Below are 17,604 nucleotides of genomic sequence, written 5' to 3'. Positions count from 1 at the left end.
ACATCTCCTGTTATTTTGGAATCGAATATTGAAGCAGAGAAGTGGTCTCATAATTTTGGCATTTCACCAATTTATGATACTAAAAACTGATTATTAAGTACACTTATCACATGCCAAGCACTGCATAGGTCATTATGGATATATGTCAAAGTAAGTTAGGGAGACAGAGACAGGTAATGAACAAGACTATAGAGAGGTGATGCTGTGGAAATGCAATATAGGCAGACACTAACTGTGCTTGGTGATATAGGGAGGACACAAAAGTAGATACGAATGTCCAACTTGAAACTTCTGAAGCATTTACTTTTGAAATTTCTTACATTTAAGGGACCTCACTAATTTTAATCATCTGGTGCTGTTCTAGCATGACTTTTATTTTTTTTAATCGTGAGATTATTTCCTCTTTTCTCAAAATGATGATCAGTTCTTTTTAAGCCAATTATTGTGACACCCACAGGTCAGATGTTTTTTTCAAAAAGGAATTCATCTACCCCTACCTGATCTGCTCCTTTCCCTCTATTTCCTGTTTCAGTTAACAGAGTCACCATTTATGATGTAGTATAAACAGACACCTCAAATTGAACCCATAGTTAATACTCCTCCAACTCCTATATTCAAAAGTCTTGAAGTCTTGATAATTCTCCATGAAATATTTGTTGAGTATGCCCCCTGCTTTCAACTCCAATAACAACTGTTTTTGTATTTCTTCTGTATTCTTGCAATCCATTGAACTGGTCACCCTAATATTGTTGCTGCCATAAATACCTGTCAAAATTGAGTTAGTATAAAATCATTCCACAGGATGAACCCTTTTACACAAGTTCCAGTAATGTCCTTCCAAACCTGGCCAATCTCCAGCCACTTAACGATACCTCATGATGGCATCCTCCCATCTCATCACCATTCTAATCTTAGCGTTATGTTCTCCTTACCCCGAATGACTTTGCTGTTCAGTAAATATACTGTGTATCTTCAGGTCATCATGACTTTTAAACATTCTCTTCTATGCTTGAAATGCCACTTCCTTACATTTCTGCCTCTTAAATTTCTCCTCTTATTTGAGGTCACACTGAAAGACTGACATCTTTGAAGAGAAGGGCGTGTATACGTATTTAAATACATATATATATAATTTTTTTCCCTTGCACTTTGCACTTAGTCCAGTGTTTAGTGCATAGTAAGGACTTAATAAAAATTGTAAAACGAACATTAACCCAGTTGGCTACAGGGAAACATATTGATCTGAAGGGGTACATTACTCATGGTCCCAATGAGAAACAGAGATGCACTTAGATGAAATTCTGATGAGTAGTTAGAGAAGGGACTATTTACAAAGTATGGTTAAGCAAACCAATGAAGGATGTTCAGGCTCTAGCTACCAGCAAAGGAAGCTAATGCCACTCCTAGGCCTGAAGGGATGAGGGGAGAAAATAGACTTGTTAACAGAGTCCAGTGAAAGCTGGAGGTGTGAAGGGACTTCCAGGGTAGCTGCAGAGACATCTGACCACTGCCAGAATTATGGCCCCAAAGCAAGTGGTAGTGAGGGAGATATTCCTGACCTGTCTTCTCTCATGCTCAGATTTCCTGGTGATGGCGCCCATTGGCTAAGTCCAACCAGAAGCCAGAGAACGGGAGAGCACAGATGATAGTCTGTGTGCGACAGTCCGTCACGACACAAAACTGAACTTGGAAGGGCAGAGAACAGAATGGGCAGTACAATCAGAGAATAAACAGAATAAGAAACATGCTCAAACCTTAATATTAAAGGATGGATGCCGACCAGTCTCTGGAGCACAATGCTTATGATACAGCCTCCAGTAACTAAATTGCCTGGGAACACATACCTTAATTAAATATTTTCCTTATCCACACCCTGTAACAGCAACAGCAAAGATGACAATAGTGACAGTAACAATTACCACTTACTACGTGCCAGATGCTGTGTTAAACACTTCACTCATTTTGTCATTTATGCCTCATAACAGTCCCTGTTTTCGAATGCGGAATACTCACAGAGGTCAAGTAATTTGCCAGAGGTGCAACTAGTTAGTAGAGGAGCCGAAGTTTGAAACCAGGTTAATGACTCCAAAGTCTTTTAATTCCTAAACTGTATCAGTGCAGGGAGACTCAATATTCTGTTCAATAGGAAGCCATAGCATCTTCCAGTAGAATTGTGCAAGGTGAAATTCTCCCCTGAGGCATCTGGCAGGAAATTGTGACTAGTGCCTGTGCAAAGGAGACCTAGGGAGGAGGCTGCTATTTTTGACGTAAGTGCAAAGATAGATTATTTTACTTTCAATGAGAAAAAGAAAGATAAAAATGCTAATCAAATCTACTGAGCATCAGTTACCTGGGAGGGTTTTAATTAGAAAATCTCAGTGGAAGCGCCTAACGAAACCATAGTACTGTAATTGAATATAGAGACATGTTGGTAATTAAATGATAATGTAGAATAAATCCTTCACTTAATAGGTTTAATTCTGTTTTTACATTGTGCATTAATGGAGTGTCCCCCTGCCCAATATATTAGTGCCTAGCAGAGATAGGATACTTTATCTATTTATCCACTAAAAAACTTGATTTGGTACCATAGAAAAGTGCCATTCCTTTCCTTTGCCTTCCTCATGAACTAGAGCTATTTAGGTGTGTTTTGTCTTGTCAATTAGGGCAATCTAAGCAAAAGAGACAAATGCTCTCTTCTTACTTCTTCAGCTCATGTAGTTTGAATACATGTTTTGTATTCATAGAGGAATACATGTATTCATAGAGGGAACTGGACCTCACAGAGTCAGGACTGGTACATCCAGGTCTCTGCTTCATCCAAATCCCTTTGGAGGAGAGAAGTTGAGAGGCTGGAGAGAAGCCTGGCATGCTGGGTCATCTTTGCAGGACTCAGGGTGGCTTTGTGACAACCAAAACACCAAAACGGGAGCCCTAACTCACTGAGCAGGGCTCTATACCATGCCCACATCTCTGCCTTGCTTTGGTTCTGAGCAGCCTGGATACCCAAGGTCCCAGGTTAAAATCTTTTTGATAATAAACTTCTGAGTCCTTGGCACTTCCAATCCTTGAAGCAGCTGGAAGAAACTGTTAAACTTACTGCTTAATTATTTCTCCAGGAAGTAAAAGGTATGCATCATCACTTAGGATGACTGCCAGCCAGCCCAACAGATGTTTTGCCAGTTTCTGAATTTTTCAGGGGGACATGTTTAGATTTATGCTATTCATTTGCAGTCTAGTTGATGCTTTTCCACTTAGATTCTTATCAGTTTGTTATTAGACAGCATGTTCACTTCCATGTTTTATTAAAAAACTGCTGATAGAGTGATAATTCTTAGCTATATCGGCGCCTAAGTTGTTAAAGAAGTTAGAATTATTAATTTAGAAAGCATAATTTTTGGTTTTTTAAAGCAATTTAAAGGAAAATTACTTTTGTATAAAGGATATTATTTTGCTTTTTGTTCTCAGTGTAATGTCCCATAAATTATTTTCGTGTGGAAAGCTCTGGCAAACTTTATTACAATTGACACATTTTCAAGGAGAAGATGAATAATTCAAACATTCTGGAATTGCAAAAGCACCATTTCTTGCTCTCTGTCTGTCAAATCATTTTCATTTAATAGACTTTTATATTCTTTTTTCCATTTTTTTGGTATGATAAGGATACCTTGTCTTAAGTCTTCTTAGGTGATATCACGTGAATTTCTAATTGAAACCCTTTCCTTTTACACTTAATTTCTTTGGAAGCAGGAATAAGGCACGCAGATTCATAACCATCACTTAGCATCCTTCCTTGATCCTGTTGGTGTGTACAATCCAATCTCTCCACCTTTCTCCCTCTTAGAAAATGTGTGCTTCCTTTAGCATTTTTTCCCTTAATTATTTTATAGTCTATTAGAGTTTGAGCCTCAAACAGTTATGAAGAAAACCATTTCAAGGTTTAAGTCATTTCTTTTTTTTTTTAAGAATCAATTTTATTAATTTATTTATTTTTGGCTGCGTTGGGTCTTTGTTGCTGTGCGCGGGCTTTCCCTAGTTGTGGTGAGCAGGGGCTACTCTTCTTTGCTGTGTGTGGGCTTCTCTCATTGCGGTGGCTTCTCTTGTTGTGGAGCACGGGCTCTAGGCGCTCGGGCTTCAGTAGTTGTGGCTCACGGGCTCAGTAGTTGTGGCTCACGGGCTCTAGAGCGCAGGCTCAGTAGTTGTAGTGCACGGGCTTCGTTGCTCTGCGACATGTGGGAGCTTCCCAGACCAGGGCTCAAACCCGTGTCCCCTGCGTTGGCAGGCGGATTCTCAACCACTGCGCCACCAGGGAAGCCCTGAAATCATTTTTATTTAACCTAAAATTTAGACGAATTATGAAATTTTCAACATGGGCTCCTGCATACCATAGACTGTTTCAAACCCATTGTTATTTCAGCCACGCTGGTGGCCACATTTGGAAGCAGTGAAGGAGAGAGTTATCACTATGACAGACAGAGCAATTAGAAAAACCAACCACACTGTAGGTTACATCCTGGAGGAAGAAGCTCTAAAACATGGAGCATTTCACTAAGGCCATATCCTGCTCCATGATGAAATCCATAATATCCTAAAGCTGCTTTTAAAGGGAAAATAAATCACTTTTTTCTTAAAGTGAAAATAAATCATTTAAAAGATTCTTCCTCTTTTAGGATAACAGAATTTGGGATATTTGGGAAAAAATCTAGAAGTTTTGTGTCAGTAGTTGAATAACTAATTCCTTCATTCCCTATCAGGGTGTTTTGGTTCTGTAAAGGCCATGAAGATGAAAAAGCTAAATTTCATAGTTTCTTCTCCAAAGGTAGGCAGTTCACTTTTAAAAGCAGTTTTTAAAATATTGCTAATGCATATATAAAAATAAACTATGCACAGTAAGAAAAACAAAAAAAACCCCACTGCTATATCTCTGATGTGTAGATACATATAGTATGCATTCATATTTTTTGAATTAGCAATCTAAAAGACACTGACTAAAATTTACATGCAGTATAGAGTTAAGTGGCAACCATCCAAAAGATGGTTATTGAAAACTTAATATTACCAGTACAAAGAAGGCATTAGAGATGTTAATCTCCCAAAGTAGTTGCTATGACATTTCTGAAACTATTACCAGAACTAGAAGTGCTTCAGAGAATTAAAGATATTGAAAAGGTTATCATCTATAGTTCTCATGCTTCATCAAGAAAGAATTCATACTAATTAGGATATTTTTTTTATGCAAATAATTTTATCTACATGACTGTTGTTAGCATTGATTATTATACTCAGTGTGCTTTGTTAATTACTTTTGTAAAGTTCTCACCTATACAAGGCTTGCGATAGCACAATACATCCAGTTTTGTGAGAGCTGACAGTAGGCCACTAGCAATAAAACTTTACATGAATATCATGTTTTAAATGACAAACAGATCCAGCAAAATAATACTAACATAAACTCTCTAGAAAAAAAGAAGCATGCACTGTTTTCAAGGTGAGGTTGAATTTCTTTTGGTCTTTTTTATAGTCTATCAGCAAACTGTATCACAAATGGGTAGCCATAAAACAACAGTGTACTTAAATACCACCCTCTCCACATACATCCACACCCCCCAACACACACACAGACTTCAATATAATCCAACAGTTTCATTAAAAAAATAAAACATGAAATGATTTTAAAAAATAAAAAAAATAAAAGCTGTTTTTTAAAAAATGTCATCCTCATTTCAGTGAAAAAGAAAACTTTGAGGATACCTCTGCACTAAATTTTCTTTTGTGATTTTTCATCTAAAAAGAGATTAGTTAATTTGAATATAAGTATGGTGAATCTGTGAGGCCCAAGAAAATATCTAGGAATTGACTTGGTGGGTATTTTAGAAGATACATTTTGGACTTTTTCCAGTTCTTCTATTTAAACCATTCCAAAGTGAAATGATGGCAGTATACTGCAATTCTAGGCTGGGCTGTTTGTGTGTTTGAGAGATAGTCCTGTATCAAAAAAGAGTGAGGGGAGGGATAAATTAGGAGCTTGGGATTAACATATACACACGACTATATATAAAATAGATAACCAATAAGGACCTATTGTATAGCACAGTAGGGAGCTATACTCAATATTTTGTGATAACCTTACAAGGGAAGAGAATCTGAAGAAGAATATATATATGTGTGTGCGTGTGTGTGTGTGTATATATATATATATATATATATATATATAGTAGCAATGCTGAGCTGAGGGACTCAGGGACAATTTCAGGTGCTCCTGGGAGTTCTTGAGGGTTGCTGCCCTGTCAGGACCATCAGAAGATATGCTACTAGACTTTCCTGCTGCTTTTGTTCTCCTGCTCCAGCAGAAGTGACTATTGCTTTCATTAAGAGCTATTGCTCTTTGTTAGTGAATCCTTTATGTAAATAGCAGTTGGATTATTAGCTTTTGGGGTGTTGATCCTGTGATGTCCTCCCTACTGAGGAAAGATAAATCTGATTAGAATGAAAGCTCAGAAACTTCTTGGGAGACTTTGAGTCAATTGCATTGACTTAAGCCTCCCATGAAAATTAGGTTTCATAAAAGTCATTTTTGTTGAGGTACAATTTATGTAAAATAAATCCATTTAAAATTTACAATTTGATGAGCTTTTACAGATGTATATACATGTGAGGTAATTGTTGCAATTATGACACAGAACATTTCCATCACTCTAGATTTTTGTGCCCCTTTGCAGTCCGTCTTTCCCTTCACACAGACCCCAGGCAAACACTGATCTATTTTTGCCTCTCTGGATTAGTTCACAACTTTCTAGAAGGTTATGTAAATGTAAAAAAAAAATACTGCATGTATTCTTCTACGTCTGACTTTTTTCACTCAGCATAATGATTTTCAGATTTTTCCATGTTATGTATATCAGAGTTTTCCCCCTCTTTGTAATTATTAATGTAGTCCATTGAATAAATTTACTATATTTGCCTTTCAACCTCAACCATCTGATGGGTTTAGGAAAAGTTATAATCTTGTAGATTATTCAGCTTTTTTATGTTTTAGGTCAGGAGTGATGCTGTCTTGTGGTTTTCTACATCCTAAGGAGAAGTGAAACCTTTAATAAATGTACATTTAGATTTTAAACAATTAAAAATAAGTCTGTATTGTGCTATGGCTTGGTATATACAAAGGATGGCATCAATGTAATATTTAAAAAATGTTTATGTGTCTAAGGACATAGTTATAAATATATATAACTAAGTCAGGAAATGTTAGAATTGACACTTAAAATAGAGAAAAATGTATGATGATGCAATTTGGGACGTTTCTAATCGAGAACTTAGGGCAAAGAATTGTTGGTCAATGACATTTCAGGTAGCATAAGAACTAAAAATGTATGAGATCTGAGGGTTTCTCCATTTTATACCCTGAGTTTTGGCTCTTTTGAAACTACCTTAGTTTCAAGCAATTTAATGTTGTTTGATACCACAAATGAGATATCATTTGTAACCATGAAGTAAGTTCAAATTTTAAGTCTTTTTTTTTTTCCAAAGTAGAAAAATGGGAGCAGTTTTGTGGAAAATTTTAGGGATTATTCAGAAACTAGTAGAGATAAAGACATCTGATAGGCACATCTATATTTATTTCTAGAATAAAGTATTTCATTCTTCCTTCCAATTCTATTTTCTCTTCCTCATCTGCCCGGGTTGGCATTTTAAAACTAGTCTCAAGGTTGAAATTTTATTATACTTGAGTACTTTCCATCCCACAGTATCCATTTCTCACTTCTTCTGTTTAAAAATATACTAAGTAGCAAGACTGTGAGAGGCATTATAAGACACCTTAGAGAAAAATTGATTTGTCCCTGACCTCATCTACGTATTCAAAATTTCTGGAGAATGAGTTAAATATTCCTAAGGAGGTAAACATTGTTCCTTGGTTTGTTGGGTTAGTTTAGGGACAATTCATGTCTAAAGATTGTGCTGTATTAATGAGACTCTTCCCCCTCAAGTCTGCCCTCCTGGGAAGGAACACGGTAGCTGGTTAGTAGTGCCCAACTGCACTACTTAATTTACCTTTCTAAAGCAGGAAAAGCAGGAGAGATCGAATGTATTTAAAACTGCAGGGGGTGTGGAGGCCGTAGGAATGTACTTTTCCCCATTACACTTTGGCTGTTTCTAATCATATGAAAATTGCTGGAGGATCCTTAATGGGCACTAGCGGTTAGAACTCTGAATTTCACATGCCTCACAAGACTGGGCTTGTCTCAGCAGAGAGTCAGTACCAGGCATGCCTAAGAGGGCTTCTTGGTGATTTTAATGACAACATAGGCTGCCTGATGTTTTGAAAAAAAAATGACACCTGATATTGGAAGGATCAGCTATAGTGGGGAAGGACAAAGCATGAAAACCACATCTGTTTGTCTCATACCTACTGTAGTATCAAATTCCTATTCCATTATTTACCACAGGTAGAAAAGGCTCCATCCAAACAATAATGGTCACACCTGGAGGTTATTTGGCCTGCACCATCTGATGAGGTCACGGACCAAAGAAATAATGCCCTGGGCAAGTCAGGGCTTTGTAGTGGAGTGACTGAGTTGGTCAATGAAAATGAATATTTCATGAGAGCTGGGCAGGTTCTGTGCATGTTGTATATTCCAAGATATATTTTCTGAAAAATCAAGTGATTTAAATTCCTGTAAGACTTTTCTGACAACAGTGATTTTAGGCATGCTTAAAAAAAAATTGTTTTCCAAAAGGATTCTTATTTGACATCAGAGATTCATCAGAAAATTTTTTAGCATTCTACCATTTGAGTCTTATTATGCATCTCCTTTGTTTATTCTTCCCTTAGATCTCAGTTTTGCCCACACTTCCCACTTTGAAGAAGCGAAATGACAAGCAACACTAATTCCTTGGCTGTTAACTATTATTTTGAATAATCCTTAACACTGAGTATTTATTTTTTTTATAACATGTCTTTTACATAATAATAACATACTGGTTAGTGTTATCTTTTGAAACAGAAACTTTAAATGTGAAATGAATATAAAATAGTAGAACCTAAGAACAGCAACTTTAGAAGAGGTTTTTTTAAAACAATAAAATATTTTAAATCAGAACATCAATTTATTAACATCCAATAAGAAATAAGCTTTCAAAACAGTCAGATACTTAAAAAAAATTTTTATTGGAGTATAGTTGATTTACAATATTGTGTTAGTTTCAGGTGTACAGCAAAGTGAGTCAGTTATACATACACATATAACTACTCTTTTTTAGATTCTTTTCCCATATAGGTCACTACAGAGTATTGAGTAGAGTTCCCTGTGCTATATATACAGTAGGTCCTTATTAGTTATCTATTTTATATATAGTAGTGTGTATATGTCAATCCCAGTCTCCCAATTTATCCCTCCCCTCCACTTTCTCCCCCCTGGTTACCATAAGTTTGTTTTCTACATCTGTGACTCTTTCGAAACAGTCAGATACTTGCTTCAGTGACCCTGAAGCTACGTGGGTAGGCAGATCAGTAGGCTGGTAGGTAGGTATACTGATGCTGGGCCTGTGTGCTCTCACACTTCACATCGGTTCCTTTCCTTCCCTTCATTTTCTCTGTATCACAAGGGAGCTAATTCCTGTCATCTGTGCTCCTCAGATTTGAGGACAGAAGGAAAGAAATGTGGTGTATGTTTCCTCATCCATCTCTGCCTTAGGTGACTTCTTTGGTGGTGGCTGAGTCTTCTGCCTAGTTCTAGTTTCCATCAAGTGCCCTGGACCCGTAGGCTCCAGTAACACTCCCTCTTCCCCTTGTCCTTCTAGCCCAGTGGTGTTTGTAGCTTCCTGATGTTGCTAATCCCTGTATTTTCCCCATCAACATCTGTATAACCAATTTTCTCCATGAGGTACTTTGTACTGTCTTCTGTTTTCCTGGATGAATCTTGAATGCTAGAGCAGGCAGGGAATGAGATAAAGGGAAATTGGTTGTATGATTCAAATATTTAATGCTACTTGGGTTTCTTTAGTCAAAGCATAAAGCTTGATGAATACTGAAGTAAGTCCAGGTTCATTCTGCCTAACTCAAGGGTAACCAGAAAACACTCAAATCTTTAGAAATCTTTCTGAAATATCTCTTTCTCTTCTCCTACATTAGTAAGACTAAATTTGTTTACTCTTTTTGATGCTTTAGATTCTTGTAGTATTTCTCAGGGTATCAAGGACCTTGATATTAAAACAGAATTTATAGATGGAATAACTAAATATTATTTCTATTCTGGAGGCAGCTTTGAGGCAGTTTTTAAAAACCATCCTTTTATCAGGCTGTGTGTGTGCGCGTGTGTATGCTTGTCTGTTATCTTATGAATATATATTAAAAGGATAATACATACGTAGTGTTTTGCTATTTACAACTATTGAATCAAATACACTGAGTGTTTTAACTTAAATAGAGCAGCAATGCCAGGTCAGTAAGGTTTCTTAGGAGCAGAATTTATCTTTGGATGGCCCAAAACTAGGTCATTGACAAACAGAGGCTTTAGTAAACTCATTCAGTCATTCACCGTTCTTTAAATATTTAATGGTCACCTGCTATGAGCTAGGAATTGGAGGCACAGTGGTGAACAAGACAAATAGTGTTCACTGCAGTAAACTGAAAACCTGATGGGGAAGGCAGACATCCACAGGCAATCACAATAATGTAGAGGAAGTTATGGGGATACATAGGATTGAGATTTGACCTGGTCCAGAAGTTTGGGGACCTAAGAAAGTGATCAGAAGATGGAAGATAATGAAGACCAAAATTGGCCCAGCTTATCAGATAAGAGCCGTCCATCCACTCATCCATCCAGTCATTTCTACAAACATTTGTAAGGGTCTCAGAAAGATGATAAAAATGAATAAGCCTCAGTTGCCAGTAGGACTAAGAGTTTGTATGAATAAAAATACAAAAAGTTGACCTGATGAAGCAGGCACACCGGAAGTTGGGTAATGTGTTGGGGCTTATTCCACATCAATAAATTCCTGACTAATAGGGATTAATGACTTCTCCTCTGTGCTCTCGAAAATGTTCATACTTCTGTTATAGCATTTTGGACTGTTTGGTCCAAGACATTTCATTGAAAGTGTGCTATATATACACAATGGAATATTATTCAGGCTTAAGAAAGGAAATCCTGCCCTATGCATAACAAGAGTGAACCTTATGCTAAGTGAAGTTAACCAGTCACAGAAGGACAAATACTGCATGATTCCACTTATATGAGGTCTCTAAAATAGTCAAATTCATAGAATCAGAGTGGAATGATGGCGGCCAGGGGCTGCAGAGAGGGGACAATGGGGAGTTGATGATCAACGGGCAGATGAAAAAGTTCTAGAGACCTGCTGTACCACATTGTGTCTTTAGTGAACAATTCTGTATCTTGCACTTAAAAATGTGTCAAGGGAATAGATCTTGTGTTGTATGTTACCACAATTAAACAAATTTCATTGAGACCGCCTTAATTTTACTGATGAAAACATGGAGGATCAAAAGGGATTAAAGGACTTGTCCAAAGTCACTGAGCTTGTAAGTGGCAGAGAATTAACAGTATGACAGTGTAGTGAGGAGTCAGTCTGTGATCTCAGACATGTCCCCTAACCTTCCAGGGTTGTTATGAGGATTAAAAAAGAAAATATTTAAATGACTTAACACAGTGCTTGGCACAGACTATTTAATTAATATTAGCTCTTACTAGCTGTTAGACCTACGAATCACCATCCAGTCTCTAAAGGCTCTGTCCATAAATTTCATTTGATTCCAAAGGCAACACTGGGAAGGGAAAGGTAGGTGTGATCATTCCTATTTCAGAGAAAAAGAAACAATCCAGAAATATTAGTGATTTTCCCTAATAACACATCAGTGATGGAGCCAGGAATCTGAGGTCTATTTCCATTGTCTATTGCCTGTCAATCAAGCTGCTTCTTATTCTACTATAAGTAGCTGTACAATCTCTCTCTCTTTTACTAGACTGGATAGACAGGTTCTTTGCAGGACTGTCTCTCTTACCAGGCCACCTACTCTTCGAAGCCAGAGACTAGATTTTTTTTTTCATCTGGCATGTTCTTGTAATAACAAGCACAGAGACATGAACATAGTAGGTGTTTCACAAACACTTGTTGAATTAAACTGGGAGGCAGACAGAGAGAGGTATAGTGGATAATGCAAAGGAGGATGCTCCAGTGAGGTTCTGAAACAAACACATACTTTCTAATTTGTTGCGGCATACTAACGACTACCAAGAAGCTGCAGTTCCTGTCTTTGAGTAATATTCCAGATTCTGGGCAACTTGAGCTCCCCCTAGAAGATCTTGAGGTCCCCTGTGAACTTGAGGGAGTCGTTCCTTTAAGATTCTTCAGGTTGGTTTTCTTTCTTTTTTTTTTTTTAAATGAGCTTTCCTCTTGTGTCGGCCCTGTGTGCTCAAGTTGAGTCTGGAAATCTGGGAGGTGGGAGTCTACAGCCTCCAGATGAAATTTTCTTTTGTGCCCATTGACAAGCAGTCACCATATGACGCCATGCTGCTTCAAAGATCCTATTCTCCTATTCCTGGCCCTGTGCAGGGGTCTCACCTTGAGAGCTCTCTCAGTGCGGTCCCTGCCCCTCCGTGTTGAGAGTGGGAGGCTGAAGTCGTCAAGGCCCAAGCCCCAGTCTTTTTTCTTCCCGGGCTTGCTAAGTGCTGAACGTGCCTGGGCGCAGCGAAGGCTCTCTGACTCGCTCTGCCTCTGAGTAAGATTACTAACCAAATGTAGGACAAATTAGGAAACGATTTTCCTGGAAACAGAAGATATTTCTCCAGTCTGTAGCGCCAAAATCATGAACCTCACACTAATAGTTACGCAGTCTCTTTTCATTCTGATGTAAATAACATTCAATTATGGAAGTCACATGTTATGCTTTGACAGAGCCATTTGTGAAAAGCCAGCAGAGTAGATCTGCACAAATATGCCACAGGACCCTTATCCTGGAGCTTAGAAGGTTGTCTGTGAGAGGTCTTTGCAATGGTAACTTTATATTTCAATCATATGCCATTCAGTTATAATGAAACCTAGTAAAAGATGCTCTGGATTTCCTGAGAGAGAAAATGTGTGGGTGTGGATGTATGTGTGTATTTGCACATACACATTTACCTAGATGTTTTCATTTCAGGAGTTAGTGTGGCCTTAAAAAGGCAAGGAGCATGTTGATTGCACATCTGAGATTATATTGTATTTTAACTCCCTGGGCAAGCAAAACAGTTTCTAATGGGTGTTATTATTCTCTCAGTAACACAAATCATTTAAATGAGTTTTACCTAGATTATAATAAGGTACAGTAACTGTGAAAAATTTCACCCTTAACAGAATCCAAAGAACATAAGTCTAATTATTGGGAGCAATGTGTTACAATAGATGAAGAGACTACTTCACACGTATGGAAAGAGAGGTGTTTGCTATGTGTTAGGGAAATAAAAGAAGTCTGTGTCTTTCTGTTTTTTTGTTTTCTGTATGCAGGCCTCTCACTGTTGTGGCCTCTCCCGCTGTGGAGCACAGGCTCCAGACGCGCAGGGTCAGCGGCCATGGCTCACGGGCCCAGCCGCTCCGCGGCATGTGGGATCCTCCCGGACCGGGGCGCGAACTCATGTTCCCTGCATCAGTAGGCGGACTCGCAACCACTGTGCCACCAGGGAAACCCCAAGAAGTCTATTTCTTTTGAGATGTTTAATGCCATTTGATAAACCATATCAGAATGGACTGGTAGAAATAGTATTTGCATATTGACAAACCTTGCTGATGTCTGCTTCATTAGGCTGTCATGCATAATCACACATATGAAAGCCTTCTTTGAATAGATCTATTTCTGAGAACACACTTATATTTCTATACATTATATTTGTGGTAATTACTGTATTCTTTGAGAGTGTCTTACATAGTATATCCTTTCACTTGTTTAGTTGCAAGACATTTTTTTTCATGCTTTCACTTGGAAAATTACTAAAATAGGGCTTTTGTCCAAATGCAAAATGGGCTTTCAGTTGATTAAAAATTGCTAAATCTGACCATGCAAGCTGCAGTCTGTAAAGTGGCAGGCTTAATCCCCTTGCTCACTTTGTCTTCTTTCTCCCTTTATACTTGTTCTGATGATATTGATGACTTGTGGATCACACATGGTAAGGAGGTTCATGGATTCTATGGAAAAATGAATCCCCCAAAATTTGACAACAAGAAACAGAGTGGTGACTTCTTTCTAAAATCTCTCTTGAGTCTTTTCAGTTCAGTCTTTACCTCTTGATGCAGCTTTACCTTGGCTGGCTCATAATCACAGGTTATAGCATTGGTGAAGTAAGAATGAAGAATGAAATGAGGAAAGCAAAAGTTCCCTCTTCCCCTCTGTTCAGGAGATGGAAAACCCTAATAAAGAAGAAAGAATAATAAAAGACAAGATTGTAGTAAGAGTACCCAAAGGTTTTGGAACATTTTGTCTGGGGTGTTTTCTTGAGAATGCCCTTGTCCTCTTCTGTGTTTGATATCTTTCTAGCTCCTGGATTTCTGGCTTATTCAAATGGACAGTCTGGCTGTGAATCTTAGACACCCCCAGACTTCCCCATGCATTCCCCAAGCCCCTCCCCCCATCTGCTTGCTGTATCCATTCCTGCTTGATTTATTTTTGCCACCTGGCTCCAGTCTCTGGCATCACTTGTCACTTATCTTTATCTGCTCATGCCTGAGCACATTTTGCTAGTGTGATATAGTGGAAAGACCATAAGCTTTGGGATTTAAAATCCCAGCAACCCGTAACTGGCTGTGTGACCTGGGGTATGCAATCTATTTGAGTCTCATTTTCATTTTCATTAAATGTGAAAAGAGATTATGAATACTTTCCTATGAGGGTAGAAGTGAAGAATGAATGAGTTAACAGGATATGAAGTGCGTATGGTAGTGGCTGGCACCTGGTACACATTTAATGCCTATATACCTCCTTTCTTCTGACTTCCATTCCCAGAGACATGTCTGCTTCATCCTGCACTGACTTTCCAGGCACTGCATACCCCCTTTTGTCTAATTTGACTCTATCCTTTTCCCTGCCATCTCCTTAATGAATATGTGTTTGTGGGTTATGACATTATGACAAGGATGACCAGTGATGCAGCCCCTATCTGCATCCTTTTAAGTGTTCTCTGCTTCCTCCTTTCTTTCCTATACCTGTTATTAATTGCCTGTTAACAGTTAATCAGTACCCAGCCATACTGTCTCCTGTTACCACTCTTGGCAAAATGCTAAAGAAGAGAAGGAAAGAATCAATAAAGATATAATCTGAGGTTGCTTGGGACTCACTAAATAATTTAAATCTTCAAAAATGTCATCATCTTAAGTTTAACACCACCACCACCACCATTTCAGCATTTATACCTTATATCTTTTTTTCTCCTATTTATAGAATCACTGTAATGATGATTTTCTCTCTTACTTAACCAGACCAGAGTGGTCTTTATTTCCCTCTAATTCTTTGAAGCATCCTTTGCCAAAACTTTCTGGTCTCCCTCCTATGGCCTTATTTTCACCAGTTTTGTCATAAACTGTGCTTTCAACTCTGATTATATGACAGATAGGTAATTTGAATTTTTCCTATTTAATAGCTCAGTGATTAACATCAAAAAATGGTCATGGACGATTTTCTTGCCAGCACTACTATGTTACTATGGTTCTTTATCTTTTATCAGGTACTTGAATTTCTGAAACCTTCAGCTTAAAGACTTTAAGAAGTATAGAAACTCAGCATGCTTAACACCTTTAAATAATCAACATGACATCCTTATTAAGTGGTCACGTGGCCCAGCTTGAATAAACCCAGTTAGGATATAATCATTGAATCTCGAGGTGTCAACCTACTCCATATTTAGACAGCTTTGATTATTAGAAAGCTAAACCAAATTACCTTTCCCATTAACTCTTTCCATAATCTTAATTTTGTCCCTTGGAGTCATATGGATCAGACTTGGTTTCCACTTCTAAACCACTATGTATCTGAAGGCAACAGCTATGTTGTTCCCTTATATATATTCTTCCAGCCCCAACATTTGCTACATCAGGATAAATGATTCTATTTACTCCAATTATCTGTAAAACAAATGTTTGTTAACACATGATTTATCACGTTTGCCATAAAGTTAGGAATTTATCTTTCTATGTGGTAATGCCACAGAAATAATGGTCATCGAAATAATCCCCAGTAGATATTTTATGTTAGAGACAAACAAACAAATAACAAAAATAAATGTGTTTTGATAAGTGCCATGTAACAGAATGTTTATGTGAAGGGATAGCTTTGCACACTCACCTACACTGATTTAAACATATAATGTATAGGAACAGTGGACCATATATATATGCACAAGGGAGTGAGTGGTAAGATTTTAGAAATTACTAATGTTGTCCATGATTTTGCCCAAGTCAATCTGAGCAACCATCTGCCTGATAGGGGAAGTGAATTTATTGTAAAGAATGATGAAGAGGAAAATTGAATAATATAGAGCTTCTGACATGAAAAACAGGGACAAAGTGAAATAAAAGCATTATAACCCAGACTATGATCTTGAGAGACCCTTTTCCACATCGCTTTATTTTTCCGTCTAACATATCTAACATATCAGGTACTAAACTGGGAAGATCCCCCGCAGAGAAGGTACCCCTCCATCCATGATAGCAAAGCCCTGTGCCTAATGGATACAGAATGTAGAAGAAAGTGCAAACCCCACCTCATTCCCAACTCTGGAAGAAGAGGATCGGGGAGAGGCCAGAGAGGAAGAGAAGGAAGGAGCACATTGATTGGATGTGTGCCCCCGCTTCCCCTCGACGGACGGTGAGGGTAGATTCAGGGTGTGGGCTGCGAGGAGGTGAAGGGAGAAGGCTATAGGCCCTGACTCCCTTTTTGGGCTCTGTGAAGAGAGACCTTTTCTAACTTTTCCAGCACCGAACACACCTCCATCCCTTTGGTTGTGTGGTGTTGTTGGGGAGCCAGAACCTCCTAGGGTTAGCTTTCCTGAACCACCATCAGTTCCCAAGGAGATGGGGGGCTGACCTCAGAGTTGGCCTTGGAGGCTGGCAGGGAATCTCGGGGTTTTGGAGCCAGGAGGTGCCCAAGTGAGACCGAATTGGCCAGAGAATGAACTGGGTTATGACCAAATTGGGAGAATGAGATCAGTTACAGACTCCAGCCATGAATGCCAAGGCAGCATTAAGACAACACCAACTAGAAGACCAGAACACCACCCTCAAGGTCACTCATCTCCCCATTTCACACTCCTCCCCTTCTCTCCCCACATATACACCCAACTGCCTTCTTTCAGAGATGAGTAGAGAGAGGCAGAAGAAATCTGAGCGACTTCCCTCCCCACTCCTAGGGAGAATATTGCCTGAAAGGACCATTTAAGCTGTCAAATCAGTCTAGGTCTAAACTGGGTTAGATATTCATTTAAAATTTTTAGCTCTAACCAGAGGATGGGGGCTCATGTGGAAAACCGTAAACAACAGCAAAAAAAATTTTCTCTGCATATTCAGGTTGTTTGAGTTAAAATCTTTGACCCCAGTTATGCATCGACAATCCCCCAAAGACCCCTA

General features: G+C 38.4%; 1 pseudogene; it reads left to right on the top strand.

Moving 5' to 3' along the window:
- LOC136136878 (CDK5 and ABL1 enzyme substrate 2-like) overlaps positions 1-17,604 on the top strand; it is a 140,495-nt pseudogene that overhangs the window by 14,336 nt on the left and 108,555 nt on the right.

This window comes from Phocoena phocoena, chromosome 17, assembly GCF_963924675.1.
Source record: "Phocoena phocoena chromosome 17, mPhoPho1.1, whole genome shotgun sequence".
NCBI lineage: Eukaryota > Metazoa > Chordata > Mammalia > Artiodactyla > Phocoenidae > Phocoena > Phocoena phocoena.
Note: the sequence above shows the minus strand (reverse complement) of the source record. Positions and strands in the feature narration are given on the sequence as shown.